Consider the following 17,935-nt stretch of genomic DNA (forward strand, 5'->3'; position numbering starts at 1 on the left):
TCCCTCCACCCATTCATAAAATCTCTCTCCATCCCTACCTCCATCTCGCCATCCGTCCACCCCATTCATAAAATCTCTCTCCATTGCTACCTCCATCTCGCCATCCCTCCACCCATTCATAAAATATCTCTCCATCGCTACCTCCATCTCGCCATCCCTCCACCCCATTCATAAAATCTCTCTCCATCCCTACGTCCATCTCGCCATCCCTTCACCCCATTCATAAAATCTCTCTCCATCACTACCTCCATATCTCCATCCCTCCACCCATTCATAAAATATCTCTCCATCCCTACCTCCATCTCGCCATCCCTCCACCCATTAATAAAATCTCTCTCCATCGCTACCTCCATCTAGCCATCCCTCCACCCATTCATAAAATCTATCTCCATCGCTACCTCCATCTCGCCATCCCACCACGTCATTCATAAAAAATCACTCCATCCCTACCTCCATCTCACCATCCCTCCAGCTATTCATAAAATCTCTCTCCATCCCTACCTCCATCTCGCCATCCGTCCACCCCATTCATAAATTCTCTCTCCATCGCTACCTCCATCTCGCCATCCCTCCATCCATTCATAACATATCTCTCCATCCCTAGCTCCATCTCGCCATCCCTCCACCCATTCATAAAATCTCTCTCCATCCTTACGTCGATCTCGCCATCCCTCCACCCATTCATGAAGTCTCTCTCCATCACCAAATCTCTCCACCCATTCCTCGCGTTTGCATCCCGCCCTCCTCGTTCCCTCCCTCCTTCCTCCCTTCCTCCTCCCTCCCTTCAATCATAAAATCTCTCTCCATCGCTACCTCCATCTCGCCATCCCTCCACCCATTCATGAAATCTATCTCGATCGCTACTTCCATGTCGCCATCCCTCCACCCCATTCATAAAATCTCTCTCCATCACTACCTCGATCTCGCCATCCCTCCACCCATTCATAAAATCTCTCTCCGTCCCTACCTCCATCTCGACATCCCTTTACCCGATTCATAAAATATCTCTTCATCCCTAACTCCATCTCGCCATCCCTCCACCCATTCATAAAATCTCTCTCCATCCCTACCTCCATATCTCCATTCCTCCACCCATTCATAAAATCTCTCTCCATCCCTACCTCCAAATCTCCATCCCTTCACCCATTCATAAAATATCTCTCCATCGCTACCTCCATCTCGCCATCCCTCCACCCGATTCATAAAATATCTCTCCATCCCTACCTCCATCTCGCCATCCCTTCACCCCATTCATAAAATCTCTCTCCATCCCTACCTCCATCTCGCCATCCCTCCACCCATTCATAAAATATCTCTCCATCCCTACCTCCATCTCGCCATCCCTCCACCCATTCATAAAATCTATCTCGATCGCTACTTGCATCTCGCCATCCCGCCACCCCATTCATCAAATCTATCTCCATCGCTACCTCCATCTCGCCATCCCACCACGCCATTCATAAAAAAATCACTCCATCCCTACCTCCATCTCACCATCCCTCCAGCCATTCATAAAATCTCTCTCCATCCCTACCTCCATCTCGCCATCCGTCCACCCCATTCATAAAATCTCTCTCCTTCGCTACCTCCATCTCGCCATCCCTCCACCCATTTATAAAATATCTCTCCATCCCTAGCTCCATCTCGCCATCCCTCCACCCATTCAAAAAATCTCTCTCCATCCCTACCTCCATCTCGCCATCCCTCCACCCATTCATGAAATCTCTCTCCATCGCTACCTCCATATCTCCATCCCTCCACCCATTCATAAAATCTCTCTCCATCACTACCTCCATATCTCCATCCCTCCACCCATTCATAAAATATCTCTCCATCGCTACCTCCATCTCGCCATCCCTCCACCCCATTCATAAAATATCTCTCCATCCCTACCTCCATCTCGCCATCCCTTCACCCCATTCATAAAATCTCTCTCCATCCCTACCTCCATTTCGCCATCCCTCCACCCATTCATAAAATATCTCTCCATCCCTACCTCCATATCTCCATCCCTCCACCCATTCATAAAATATCTCTCCATCGCTACCTCCATCTCGCCATCCCTCCACCCCATTCATAAAATATCTCTCCATCCCGACCTCCATCTCGCCATCCCTTCACCCCATTAATAAAATCTCTCTCCATCCCTACCTCCATCTCGCCATCCCTCCACCCATTCATAAAATATCTCTCCATCCCTACCTCCATCTCGCCATCCATCCACCCATTAATAAAATCTCTCTCCATCGCTACTTGCATCTCGCCATCCCTCCACCCCATTCATCAAATCTATCTCCATCGCTACCTCCATCTCGCCATCCCACCACGCCATTCATAAAAAAATCACTCCATCCCTACCTCCATCTCACCATCCCTCCAGCCATTCATAAAATCTTTCTCCATCCCTACCTCCATCTCGCCATCCGTCCACCCCATTCATAAAATCTCTCTCCATCGCTACCTCCATCTCGCCAACCCTCCACCCATTCATAAAATATCTCTCCATCCCTAGCTCCATCTCGCCATCCCTCCACCCATTCATAAAATCTCTCTCCATCCCTACCTCCATCTCGCCATCCCTCTACCCATTCATGAAATCTCTCTACATCACCAAATCTCTCCACCCATTCCTCGCGTTTGCATCCCGCCCTCCTCGTTCCCTCCCTCCTTCCTTCCTCCTCCCTCCCTTCAATCATAAAATCTCTCTCCATCGCTACCTCGATCTCGCCATCCCTCCACCCATTCTTAAAATCTCACTCCATCCCTACCTCCATCTCACCATCCCTCCACCAATTCATAAAATCTCTCTCCATCCCTACCTCCATCTCGCCATCCGTCCACCCCATTCATAAAATCTCTCTCCATCGCTACCTCCATCTCGCCATCCCTCCACCCATTCATAAAATATCTCTCCATCGCTACCTCCATCTCGCCATCCCTCCACCCCATTCATAAAATCTCTCTCCATCCCTACGTCCATCTCGCCATCCCTTCACCCCATTCATAAAATCTCTCTCCATCACTACCTCCATATCTCCATCCCTCCACCCATTCATAAAATATCTCTCCATCCCTACCTCCATCTCGCCATCCCTCCACCCATTAATAAAATCTCTCTCCATCGCTACCTCCATCTAGCCATCCCTCCACCCATTCATAAAATCTATCTCCATCGCTACCTCCATCTCGCCATCCCACCACGTCATTCATAAAAAATCACTCCATCCCTACCTCCATCTCACCATCCCTCCAGCCATTCATAAAATCTCTCTACATCCCTACCTCCATCTCGCCATCCGTCCACCCCATTCATAAATTCTCTCTCCATCGCTACCTCCATCTCGCCATCCCTCCATCCATTCATAACATATCTCTCCATCCCTAGCTCCATCTCGCCATCCCTCCACCCATTCATAAAATCTCTCTCCATCCCTACGTCGATCTCGCCATCCCTCCACCCATTCATGAAGTCTCTCTCCATCACCAAATCTCTCCACCCATTCCTCGCGTTTGCATCCCGCCCTCCTCGTTCCCTCCCTCCTTCCTCCCTTCCTCCTCCCTCCCTTCAATCATAAAATCTCTCTCCATCGCTACCTCCATCTCGCCATCCCTCCACCCATTCATGAAATCTATCTCGATCGCTACTTCCATGTCGCCATCCCTCCACCCCATTCATAAAATCTCTCTCCATCACTACCTCGATCTCGCCATCCCTCCACCCATTCATAAAATCTCTCTCCGTCCCTACCTCCATCTCGACATCCCTTTACCCGATTCATAAAATATCTCTTCATCCCTAACTCCATCTCGCCATCCCTCCACCCATTCATAAAATCTCTCTCCATCCCTACCTCCATATCTCCATTCCTCCACCCATTCATAAAATCTCTCTCCATCCCTACCTCCATATCTCCATCCCTTCACCCATTCATAAAATATCTCTCCATCGCTACCTCCATCTCGCCATCCCTCCACCCGATTCATAAAATATCTCTCCATCCCTACCTCCATCTCGCCATCCCTTCACCCCATTCATAAAATCTCTCTCCATCCCTACCTCCATCTCGCCATCCCTCCACCCATTCATAAAATATCTCTCCATCCCTACCTCCATCTCGCCATCCCTCCACCCATTCATAAAATCTATCTCGATCGCTACTTGCATCTCGCCATCCCGCCACCCCATTCATCAAATCTATCTCCATCGCTACCTCCATCTCGCCATCCCACCACGCCATTCATAAAAAAATCACTCCATCCCTACCTCCATCTCACCATCCCTCCAGCCATTCATAAAATCTCTCTCCATCCCTACCTCCATCTCGCCATCCGTCCACCCCATTCATAAAATCTCTCTCCTTCGCTACCTCCATCTCGCCACCCCTCCACCCATTTATAAAATATCTCTCCATCCCTAGCTCCATCTCGCCATCCCTCCACCCATTCAAAAAATCTCTCTCCATCCCTACCTCCATCTCGCCATCCCTCCACCCATTCATGAAATCTCTCTCCATCACCAAATCTCTCCACCCATTCCACGCGTTTGCATCTCGCCCTCCTCGTTCCCTCCCTCCATCCTCCCTTCCTCCTCCCTCCCTTCAATCATAAAATCTCTCTCCATCGCTACCTCCATCTCGCCATCCCTCCACCCATTCATGAAATCTCTCTCCATCGCTACCTCCATATCTCCATCCCTCCACCCATTCATAAAATCTCTCTCCATCACTACCTCCATATCTCCATCCCTCCACCCATTCATAAAATATCTCTCCATCGCTACCTCCATCTCGCCATCCCTCCACCCCATTCATAAAATATCTCTCCATCCCTACCTCCATCTCGCCATCCCTTCACCCCATTCATAAAATCTCTCTCCATCCCTACCTCCATTTCGCCATCCCTCCACCCATTCATAAAATATCTCTCCATCCCTACCTCCATATCTCCATCCCTCCACCCATTCATAAAATATCTCTCCATCGCTACCTCCATCTCGCCATCCCTCCACCCCATTCATAAAATATCTCTCCATCCCTACCTCCATCTCGCCATCCCTTCACCCCATTAATAAAATCTCTCTCCATCCCTACCTCCATCTCGCCATCCCTCCACCCATTCATAAAATATCTCTCCATCCCTACCTCCATCTCGCCATCCATCCACCCATTAATAAAATCTCTCTCCATCGCTACTTGCATCTCGCCATCCCTCCACCCCATTCATCAAATCTATCTCCATCGCTACCTCCATCTCGCCATCCCACCACGCCATTCATAAAAAAATCACTCCATCCCTACCTCCATCTCACCATCCCTCCAGCCATTCATAAAATCTTTCTCCATCCCTACCTCCATCTCGCCATCCGTCCACCCCATTCATAAAATCTCTCTCCATCGCTACCTCCATCTCGCCATCCCTCCACCCATTCATAAAATATCTCTCCATCCCTAGCTCCATCTCGCCATCCCTCCACCCATTCATAAAATCTCTCTCCATCCCTACCTCCATCTCGCCATCCCTCTACCCATTCATGAAATCTCTCTACATCACCAAATCTCTCCACCCATTCCTCGCGTTTGAATCCCGCCCTCCTCGTTCCCTCCCTCCTTCCTTCCTCCTCCCTCCCTTCAATCATAAAATCTCTCTCCATCGCTACCTCGATCTCGCCATCCCTCCACCCATTCTTAAAATCTCTCTCCATCCCTACCTCCATCTCGACATGCCTTTACCCGATTCATAAAATATCTCTTCATCCCTAGCTCCATCTCGCCATCCCTCCACCCATTCATAAAATCTCTCTCCATCACTACCTCCATATCTCAATCCCTCCACCCATTCATAAAATCTCTCTCCATCCCTACCTCCATCTCGACATCCCTCCACCCCATTCATAAAATATCTCTTCATCCCTAACTCCATCTCGCCATCCCTCCACCCATTCATAAAATCTCTCTCCATCCCTACCTCCGTATCTCCATCCCTCCACCCAATCATAAATTCTCTCTCCATCGCTACCTCCATATCTCCATCCCTCCACCCATTCATAAAATATCTCTCCATCGCTAACCTCCATCTCGCCATCCCTCCACCCCATTCATAAAATATCTCTCCATCCCTACCTCCATATCTCCATCCCTCCACCCATTCATAAAATCTCTCTCCATCACTACCTCCATATCTCCATCCCTCCAACCATTCATAAAATCTCTCTCCATCCCTACCTCCATCTCGACATCCCTCCACCCCATTCATAAAATCTCTCTCCATCCCTACCTCCATCTCACCATCCCTCCACCCATTCATAAAATATCTCTCCATCCCTACCTCCATCTCGCCATCCCTCCACCCATTAATAAAATCTATCTCCATCGCTACTTGCATCTCGCCATCCCTCCACCCCATTCATCAAATCTATCTCCATCGCTACCTCCATCTCGCCATCCCACCACGTCATTCATAAAAAAATCACTCCATCCCTACCTCCATCTCACCATCCCTCCATCCATTCATAAAATCTCTCTCCATCCCTACCTCCATCTCGCCATCCGTCCACCCCATTCATAAAATCTCTCTCCATCGCTACCTCCATCTCGCCATCCCTCCACCCATTCATAAAATATCTCTCCATCCCTAGCTCCATCTCGCCATCCCTCCACCCATTCATAAAATCTCTCTCCATCCCTACGTCCATCTCGCCATCCCTCCACCCATTCATGAAATCTCTCTCCATCACCAAATCTCTCCTCCACCCATTCCTCGCGTTTGCATCCCGCCCTCCTCGTTCACTCCCTCCTTCCTCCCTTCCTCCTCCCTCCCTCCCTTCAATCATAAAATCTCTCTCCATCGCTACCTCCATCTCGCCATCCCTCCACTCATTCATGAAATCTATCTCGATCGCTACCTCCATCTCGCCATCCCTCCACCCATTCATAAAATCTCTCTCCATCCCTACCTCCATATCTCCATTCCTCCACCCATTCATAAAATCTCTCTCCATCACTACCTCCATATCTCCATCCCTCCACCCATTCATAAAATCTCTCTCCATCGCTACCTCCATCTCGACATCCCTCCACCCCATTCATAAAATATCTCTTCATCCCTAACTCCATCTCGCCATCCCTCCACCCATTCATAAATTCTCTCTCCATCGCTACCTCCATATCTCCATCCCTCCACCCATTCATAAAATATCTCTCCATCGCTACCTCCATCTCGCCATCCCTCCACCCCATTCATAAAATATCTCTCCATCCCTACCTCCATCTCGCCATCCCTTCACCCCATTCATAAATCTCTCTCCATCCCTACCTCCATATCTCCATCCCTCCACCCATTCATAAAATATCTCTCCATCGCTACCTCCATCTCGCCATCCCTCCACCCCATTCATAAAATATCTCTCCATCCCTACCTCCATCTCGCCATCCCATCACCCCATTCATAAAATCTCTCTCCATCCCTACCTCCATCTCGCCATCCCTCCACCCATTCATAAAATATCTCTCCATCCCTACCTCCATCTCGCCATCCCTCCACCCATTAATAACATCTCTCTCCATCGCTACCTCCATCTCGCCATCCCTCCACCCATTCATAAAATCTCTCTCCATCGCTACTTGCATCTCGCCATCCCTCCACCCCATTCATCAAATCTATCTCCATCGCTACCTCCATCTCGCCATCCCACCACGCCATTCATAAAAAAATCACTCCATCCCTACCTCCATCTCACCATCCCTCCAGCCATTCATAAAATCTCTCTCCATCCCTACCTCCATCTCGCCATCCGTCCACCCCATTCATAAACTCTCTCTCCATCGCTACCTCCATATCTCCATCCCTCCACCCATTCATAAAATATCTCTCCATCGCTACCTCCATCTCGCCATCCCTCCACTCATTCATGAAATCTATCTCGATCGCTACTTCCATCTCGCCATCCCTCCACCCCATTCATAAAATCTCTCTCCATCGCTACCTCGATCTCGCCATCCCTCCACCCATTCATAAAATCTCTCTCCATCCCTACCTCCATCTCGACATCCCTTTACCCGATTCATAAAATATCTCTTCATCCCTAACTTCATCTCGCCATCCCTCCACCCATTCATAAAATCTCTCTCCATCACTACCTCCATATCTCAATCCCTCCACCCATTCATAAAATCTCTCTCCATCCCTACCTCCATCTCGCCATCCCTCCACCCATTAATAACATCTCTCTCCATCGCTACCTCCATCTCGCCATCCCTCCACCCATTCATAAAATCTCTCTCCATCGCTACTTGCATCTCGCCATCCCTCCACCCCATTCATCAAATCTATCTCCATCGCTACCTCCATCTCGCCATCCCACCACGCCATTCATAAAAAAATCACTCCATCCCTACCTCCATCTCACCATCCCTCCAGCCATTCATAAAATCTCTCTCCATCCCTACCTCCATCTCGCCATCCGTCCACCCCATTCATAAACTCTCTCTCCATCGCTACCTCCATCTCGCCATCCCTCCACCCATTCATAAAATATCTCTCCATCCCTAGCTCCATCTCGCCATCCCTCCACCCATTCATAAAATCTCTCTCCATTCCTACCTCCATCTCGCCATCCCTCCACCCATTCATGAAATCTCTCTCCATCACCAAATCTCTCCACCCATTCCTCGCGTTTTCATCCCGCCCTCCTCGTTCCCTCCCTCCTTCCTCCCTTCCTCCTCCCTCCCTTCAATCATAAAATCTCTCGCCATCGCTACCTCCATCTCGCCATCCCTCCACCCATTCATGAAATCTATCTCCATCGCTACTTCCATCTCGCCATCCCTCCACCCCATTCATAAAATCTCTCTCCATCGCTCCCTCGATCTCGCCATCCCTCCACCCATTCATAAATTATCTCTTCATCCCTAACTCCATCTCGCCATCCCTCCACCCATTCATAAAATCTCTCTCCATCCCTACCTCCATATCTCCATCCCTCCACCCATTCATAAATTATCTCTCCATCGCTACCTCCATATCTCCATCCCTCCACCCATTCATAAAATCTCTCTCCATCCCTACCTCCATCTCGACATCCCTCCACCCCATTCATAAAATATCTCTTCATCCCTAACTCCATCTCGCCATCCCTCCACCCATTCATAAAATATCTCTCCATCGCTACCTCCATCTCGCCATCCCTCCACCCCATTCATAAAATATCTCTCCATCCCTACCTCCATCTCGCCATCCCTTCACCCCATTCATAAAATCTCTCTCCATCCCTACCTCCATCTCGCCATCCCTCCACCCATTCATAAAATATCTCTCCATCCCTACCTCCATCTCGCCATCCCTCCACCCGTTAATAAAATCTCTCTCCATCGCTACCTCCATCTCGCCATCCCTCCACCCATTAATAAAATCTCTCTCCATCGCTACCTCCATCTCGCCATCCCTCCACCCATTCATAAAATCTATCTCCATCGCTACTTGCATCTCGCCATCCCCTCCACCCCATTCACCAAATCTCTCCTCCACCCATTCCTCGCGTTTGCATCCCGCCCTCCTCGTTCCCTCCCTCCTTCCTCCTCCCTCCCTTCCCCGCTGGGCACAGCAGGCACCACCCCACCCTCCCTCGCCACGCGATCTCCCTCCTCCTCCCTCCCGCTTGCTCTCTCCCTCTCCCTGCTGTCTGTCTCGCGGAGAGAGAGCGCGGAGCAGCCTCACGCAGAGACACAGACCACACAACACCCACGACACACATCCCAGCCATCTTGGCTGCTGCACCGCGCGACGGGAAGGAGCAGTTCCACGCCAGAGGAGCGGCGCAGTACGCCGCGCCTCGCTCTCCCCGTGTCTCCTCGATGCGAGGAGCGAGACGCTGTGGCTCTCTCTCGCTTCTCTCTCCTCTCTGTGGCAGAGGCACGGGAGAAGCTGAAGCTGGGTGGGTTTTTGTTGTTTTTTGCGCAATGGATTTATTGCTGCGAGCGAAGAACCGCGTGGACTGAAATCTTCATCATCGTCGTCACCACCAACCCCCTCTCCTCCCTGCGCTGGTAATGCCTCGACGCACACGCACGGCACACGCACGCACACGCAGGGGTGGTGGGGGGGGTGCACAGCGCAGTACACGGAGACAAAGACAAAGATCCCCCGTACAGCCTTAGCAGACTGTTGGGGCAAGTGCTGTTAGCGGGCAGCACGTCTGAAGGCCGGCACGGCCACGCGCGAGGGTGGGTGGCCAGCACCACACCCGGCCGCTTTTGTCTCCCCTAGTGGCGATGTTTACACACCCCAATAGCACCAGGTGATCATTTGAGGCTGAGTCGACCTAGGGGAGGAGGCCCAGGACCGGTTCAGATAATCGTCCCCGATGGTGTTGGCCGTGAGTAGGAATCCAACTCGGGTGGCCGGGTTCGTAGCGCGGCGTAGCGCTGACCGCTGCACCACTGAATACAAACACACACACAGGTTCCCGAGATAGCCTCAACAGACTGTTGGGGCAAGGGCTGATCGAGCGAGATGCACCTCCGAAGGCCGGCACGGCGTGAAAGGATGAGTGGCCAGCGTCACGCCCGGCCACCTTTGTCTCCCCGGTGCCGATGTTTGATGCTCGAGGCTGAATCGACATAGGGGATGGATGCCCCACGACCGGTTTTTCACCACTTTATTTATTGGTCGTGAACGGGAATTCAACTCGGGTGCGCTTAACCACGACGCTGCCGAGTACACACAAAGAAGACATATATACACACACACATAACACACAGATGTATATACACATACAACACACACAACAAAGATAAGGATCCCCCATATAGCCTTAACAGACTGTAGGGGCAAGTGCTGTTAGCGAGCACCTATGAAGGCCGGAACGGTACACGAGGGGGTGGGTGGCCAGCACCACGCCCGACCGCCTTTGTCTCCCTAGTGGCAATGTTTACACACCGCACCAGGTACTCATTTGAGGCTGAGTCGACCTAGGGGAGGCCCGGGACCGGTTCAGATAATCGTCACTGGTGTTGGCCGTGAGCGGGAATCGAACCCGGGTCGCCAGGTTCATAGCGCAGCGCGCTAACCGCTACACATACACAACAAACATACATACACACATACACACCACGCGCACATACACACACATATACAAATACACACACAGACATACACACATACACACACATACACAACACATACATACACACATATTCTTGGTTCTTTCGGTAAAGTCACGTAGAAGGGAAACAATAAAATAATAAAAATATAACACAATAAAATTCTCACGACGTTTAGACTGCAACACAAGCAATCATTTTATTGTTCCCTTCTACGTGACTTTACCGAAAGAACCAAGAATATGAATCCCTGCATTCACGAAAGCTTTAAATAAAAAATACACAACACACATACATACACACATACACACAAAGACACACAACACACGTACACACACATACATACACACAACCAGAATACAGTATACAGTGTACACACAAGGTGTATATGCACACACCCATGTAGTATACACCCCGTAGGGTATATATACACAGTGTACACACACCCGTAGAGTATACACACACCCATAGAGTATACACACATAGTGTACACACACCCATAGAGTATACACACACCCATAGAGTATACACACAGTGTACACACACCCATAGAGTATACACATACCCATAGAGTATGCACAGTGTACACACACCCGTAGAGTATACACACACCCATACAGTATACACACAGTGTACACACACCCGTAGAGTATACACACACCCATAGAGTATATACACAGTGTACACACACCCGTAGAGTATACACACCTATAGAGTATATACACAGTGTACACACACCCGTAGAGTATAGACACACCCATAGAGTATACACACAGTGTACACACACCCATAGAGTATACACACCTATAGAGTATATACACAGTGTACACACACCCGTAGAGTATACACACACCCGTAGAGTATACACACACCCATAGAGTATACACACAGTGTACACACACCCATAGAGTATACACACACCCATAGAGTATACACACAGTGTACACACACCCATAGAGTATGCACAGTGTACACACACCCGTAGAGTATACACACACCCATATAGTATACACACAGTGTACACACACCCATAGAGTATACACACGTATAGAGTATATACACAGTGCACACATACCGACATAGTGTACACACACACATAGAGTATACACACCCCAATAGAGTATACACACACCCATAGAGTATGCACAGTGTACACACACCCGTAGAGTATACACACACCCATATAGTATACACACAGTGTACACACACCTATAGAGTATACACACGTATAGAGTATATACACAGTGCACACATACCGACATAGTGTACACACACACATAGAGTATACAAACACCCATAGAGTATACACACCTAAAGAGTATATACACAGTGTACACATACAGACATAGTGTACACACACATAGAGTATACACACACCTAGATTTGAAGCTTTCGTGACTGCAATAATTCATACTCTTTGGTTTTGTTCGGTTAAGTCACGTAGATAAAAAACAATTTAAAATTAAATAAAAGAAAAAAATAAAACACGACGTTTCGGAGGCAACACAAGCTTCCGTCTTCAGGTGGAAACAGTCAGCAAAAAAATCGCTGCACCAAGTACCAGCGATTTTTTTATTTTATTTTTTATTTTATTTAATTTTAATTTGTTTTTTTACCTACGTGACTTAACCGAATGAAACCAAAGAGTATACACACACCCATAGAGTATACACATAGTGTACACACACCCATAGAGTATACACACACCCATAGAGTATACACACAGTGTACACACACCCATAGAGTATACATATACCCATAGAGTATACACACAGTGTACACACACCCATAGAGTATACACACACCCATAGAGTATACACACAGTGTACACACACCCATAGAGTATACATATACCCATAGAGCATACACACACCCATAGATTATACACACCTATAGAGTATATACACATAGTGTACACACACCCATAGAGTATACACACACCCATAGAGTATACACATCTATAGAGTACAGTGAGGGAAAAAAGTATTTGATCCCCTGCTGATTTTGTACGTTTGCCCACTGACAAAGAAATTATCAGTCTATAATTTTAATGGTAGGTTTATTTGAACAGTGAGAGACAGAATAACAACAACAAAATCCAGAAAAACGCATGTCAAAAATGTTATGAATTGATTTGCATTTTAATGAGGGAAATAAGTATTTGACCCCTCTGCAAAACCCTTGTTGGCATTCACAGAGGTCAGACGTTTCTTGTAGTTGGCCACCAGGTTTGCACACATCTCAAGAGGGATTTTGTCCCACTCCTCTTTGCAGATTTTCTCCAAGTCATTAAGGTTTCGAGGCTGACGTTTGGCAACTCGAACCTTCAGCTCCCTCCACAGATTTTCTATGGGATTAAGGTCTGAAGACTGGCTAGGCCACTCCAGGACCTTAATGTGCTTCTTCTTGAACCACTCCTTTGTTGCCTTGGCCGTGTGTTTTGGTCATTGTCATGCTGGAATACCCATCCACGACCCATTTTCAATGCCCTGGCTGAGGGAAGGAGGTTCTCACCCAAGATTTGACGGTACATGGCCCCGTCCATCGTCCCTTTGATGTGGTGAAGTTGTCCTGTCCCCTTAGCAGAAAAACACCCCCAAAGCATAATGTTTCCACCTCCATGTTTGACGGTGGGGATGGTGTTCTTGGGGTCATCGGCAGCATTCATCCTCCTCCAAACACGGCGAGTTGACTTGATGCCAAAGAGCTTCATTTTGGTCTCATCTGACCACAACACTTTCACCCAGTTGCCCTCTGAATCATTCAGATGTTCATTGGCAAACTTCAGACGGGCATGTATATGTGCTTTCTTGAGCAGGGGGACCTTGTGGGCGCTGCAGGATTTGTCCTTCACGGCGTAGTGTGTTACCAATTGTTTTCTTGGTGACTATGGTCCCAGCTGCCTTGAGATCATTTACAAGATCCTCCCGTGTAGTTCTGGGCTGATTCCTCACCGTTCTCATGATCATTGCAACTCCACGAGGTGAGATCTTGCATGGAGCCCCAGACCGAGGGAGATTGACAGTTGATAAGGTAATTAAAGATTTCGTGACTGCATAAAATTACTCATTGATTTTTTCGGTAAAGCCACGTATGTAGAAATACAATAAAATTACATTAAAACAAAACAATCACGACGTTTCGATCACAACACAAGCGATCTTTATCAGGTGTCAAGAACAAATCATGGAAAGAACAAATCATGGAGGTAAATACAACAAAAAAGATGAGAGACGAGAATTTAACAAACCTAAAAAACATTATGTGAAACACAACCAATCAGGCCAACAACACAGTTAGACACTTCCTGGCGGACCACGAATTTCAGAAGAGTGTTAAATTTCGTGTTCAACTTCTGGATTGCAAAAAACCAGCATAGACAGAGTGAAAAATCGAGGTACATGGTCAGTAGGAAAGACGGACAGAGTGGCAACCTTATTTCCTATTTAAGCTGCTGTTCGTCCCTCTCTCTCTCTCCTTGCCTCTCTGTCCGTCTTTCCTACTGACCGTGTACCTCGTATTTTCACTCTGTCTATGCTGGTTTTTTGCAGTCCAGAAGTTGAACACGAAATTTAACACTATTCTGAAATTCGTGGTCCGCCAGGAAGTGTCCAACTGTGTTGTTGGCCTGATTGGTTGTGCTTCACATAATGTTTTTAGGTTTGTTAAATTCTCGTCTCTCATCTTTTTTGTTGTATTTACCTCCGTGATTTGTTATTTCCATGATTTGTTCTTGACACCTGATGAAGATCGCTTGTGTTGTGATCGAAACGTCGTGATTGTTTTGTTTTAATGTAATTTTATTGTATTTCTACATATGTGACTTTACCGAAAAAAACAATGAGTAGATTGACAATTCTTTTGTGTTTCTTTAATTTACTAATAATCGCACCAACTGTTGTCACCTTCTCACCAAGCTGCTTGGCAATGTTCTTGTAGCCCATTCCAGCCTTGTGTAGGTCTACAATCTTGTCCCTGACATCCTTGGAGAGCTCTTTGGTCTTGGCCATGGTGGAGAGTTTGGAATCTGATTGATTGATTGCTTCTGTGGACAGGTGTCTTTTATACAGGTAACAAACTGAGATTAGGAGCACTTCCTTTAAGAGTGTGCTCCTAATCTCAGCTCGTTACCTGTATAAAAGACACCTGGGAGCCAGAAATCTTTCTGATTGAGAGGGGGTCAAATACTTATTTCCCTCATTAAAAAGCAAATAAATTTATAACATTTTTGACATGCGTTTTTATGGATTTTTGTTGTTATTCTGTCTTTCACTGTTCAAATAAACCTACCATTAAAATAATGGACTGATCATTTATTTGTCAGAGGGGAAAAGTACAAAATCAGCAGGGGATCAAATACTTTTTCCCTCACTGTATATACACATAGTGTGCACATACAGACATAGTGTACACATACCCATAGAGTATACATAAACATATGGTATACAGACACACACAGAGTACACACACAGTACACAGAGTACACACACACAATACAGAGTACACACACAGAGTACACACAATACAGAGTACACACACATAATACACAGAATGCGCACACAGAGTACACACACACAGACTACAAAGACACACAGTGTACACACACAAGTACACAGTAGTACACAGTACACACACAGAGTACACACACAGAGTACACACACACGTAGTACACACACACGTAGTACACACACAGAGTACACAGTAGTACACATAGTACACAATCGTACACACACAGTACACACACACAAGTACACAGTAGTACACACACAGAGTATACACACAGAGTACACAGTAGTACACACACAGAGTACACAGTAATACACACACAGTAGTACACACACAGAGTACACACATAAGTACACAGTAGTACACACACAGTAGTACACACACAGATTACACACACACACACAGATTACACACACACAGATTACACACACAGTACACACACACAGAGTACACACACAGAGTACACACAGAGTAACACACACAAGTTCACACACAGAGTACACAGACACACAGAGTACAGAGACACACAGAGTACACAGAGTACACAGACACACAGAGTACACACACAATACACAGTAGTACACACACAGAGTACACACACACAAGTACACACACAAGTACACATTAGTACACAGAGACACGTGCACGCACGCGCGAGTCATGTACATTGAGACAAGGAATATCACGCATCCGATGATTGCGGTGTTGAGCCGAGAGTGACGTTCGACCACCCTGTATCTATCCACTGCTGTATGAAGGCCATTCCCTCGCCGTCCACGTCACGGGGAGCGGTGGCGCAGTGGTTAGCGCTACGCTGCGCTCCGTGCGCGAGCGTCCCTAAGTTCGATTCCGTGCCAGTGGCCGGTGACGATTGTCTGGACCGGTCCCTGGGGCCCTCCCCCTAAGGGGCCATCCCCGTTTCGTTCTTACGCAAAAAAATCTGTCAAAACTTGACCCCCCCCCCCACCCCGAATCCTATAGAACGGCCGATATTTAATCCACGCAGGAACGATGAATAATATTAACGTGTTTAAGAAAACAGATAGTCCGCCACCGGACTAACTCATTTGAAGGCCAATGTAGACAAATTATTGTCGAGGCTTCACCCCCCCCCGTTTCCTATGCGAACTTTGTCAGTAGACCCCCCCCCCCCACGTGTTTACGCCGAACCGCACCGGCACTCAATGGGGGCTGAGTCGCACCTCGGGAAGGCGCAGGACCGTGGGCGGAATCGAACTCGTTCAGTGTACATACACACACCGTGTACACACACACACACACCGTGTACACACACACCGTGTACACATACACACCGTGTACACAAACACACACCGTGTACACACACACACCGTGTACACACACACACACACCGTGTACACACACACACCGTGTACACACACACACCGTGTACACAAACACACACCGTGTACACACACACACACACCGTGTACACACACACCGTGTACATAAACACACACCGTGTACACAAACACACCGTGTACACAAACACACCGTGTACACACACACACGCCGTGTACACACACACCGTGTACACACACACACGCCGTGTACGCACACACACGCCGTGTACACACACACACCGTGTACACACACACACCGTGTACACACACACACACCGTGTACACACACACCGTGTACACACACACACGCCGTGTACGCACACACACGCCGTGTACACACACACACCGTGTACACATACACACCGTGTACACACACACACCGTGTACACATACACACCGTGTACACATACACACCGTGTACACACACCTTTTACACACGTACACACACCTTGTACACACACCTTGTACACACACACTGTGTACACACACACTCTGTACATACACACACACACCGTGTACACACACACCATGTACACACACAGTGCACACACACGCCGTGTACGCACACACGCCGTGTACACACACACGTGGATGCTTACAACCATCCATTAGCAACAACCGTATTCCGCCACTAAGTGGCAGTGCCATCATCGCAGCATTTGTGTCAAGCTCGGTGCATATTACACAAAGACACCCACACACACCACGCACCTGACACTCACACAAACACTCCCATGTACCTGTGAGCTCCGCACACAATCCAGCGTGGTAAAACCCCGGGATGGATCGTAAGCAAGGGCAGCCTGAATGTGTCAAACCACAGCACGCCCCCTTGTCACAGGCGTAGAGAAGGGAGGGCACGTCAACTGTGGCCAAGAAAGACCCGCGGCATCGTATGGAGCAAACAGGCCAAGTAGTTGCCACACAACGCAGCGTTACTCGGCTGATGAAAATGTAATGCCGCTCGACTGA

General features: G+C 48.1%; 1 protein-coding gene across 3 annotated transcripts in view; it reads left to right on the forward strand.

The window, feature by feature from the left end:
• Positions 1-9,588: 9,588 nt before the first annotated feature.
• The window catches only part of ADCY3 (adenylate cyclase 3), a 120,493-nt gene continuing 112,146 nt past the window's right edge, over positions 9,589-17,935 (forward strand). For all 3 annotated transcript variants that reach the window (XM_076066673.1, XM_076066674.1, XM_076066675.1), the window contains exon 1: positions 9,589-10,040. The gene's annotated coding sequence lies outside the window, so the exon portion shown is untranslated. The remainder of the gene's footprint in view (positions 10,041-17,935) is intronic.

This window comes from Petromyzon marinus, chromosome 12, assembly GCF_048934315.1.
Source record: "Petromyzon marinus isolate PM22_M1 ecotype Great Lakes invasive population chromosome 12, UKy_Petmar_22M1.pri1.0, whole genome shotgun sequence".
NCBI classification, from domain to species: Eukaryota; Metazoa; Chordata; class Hyperoartia; order Petromyzontiformes; family Petromyzontidae; genus Petromyzon; species Petromyzon marinus.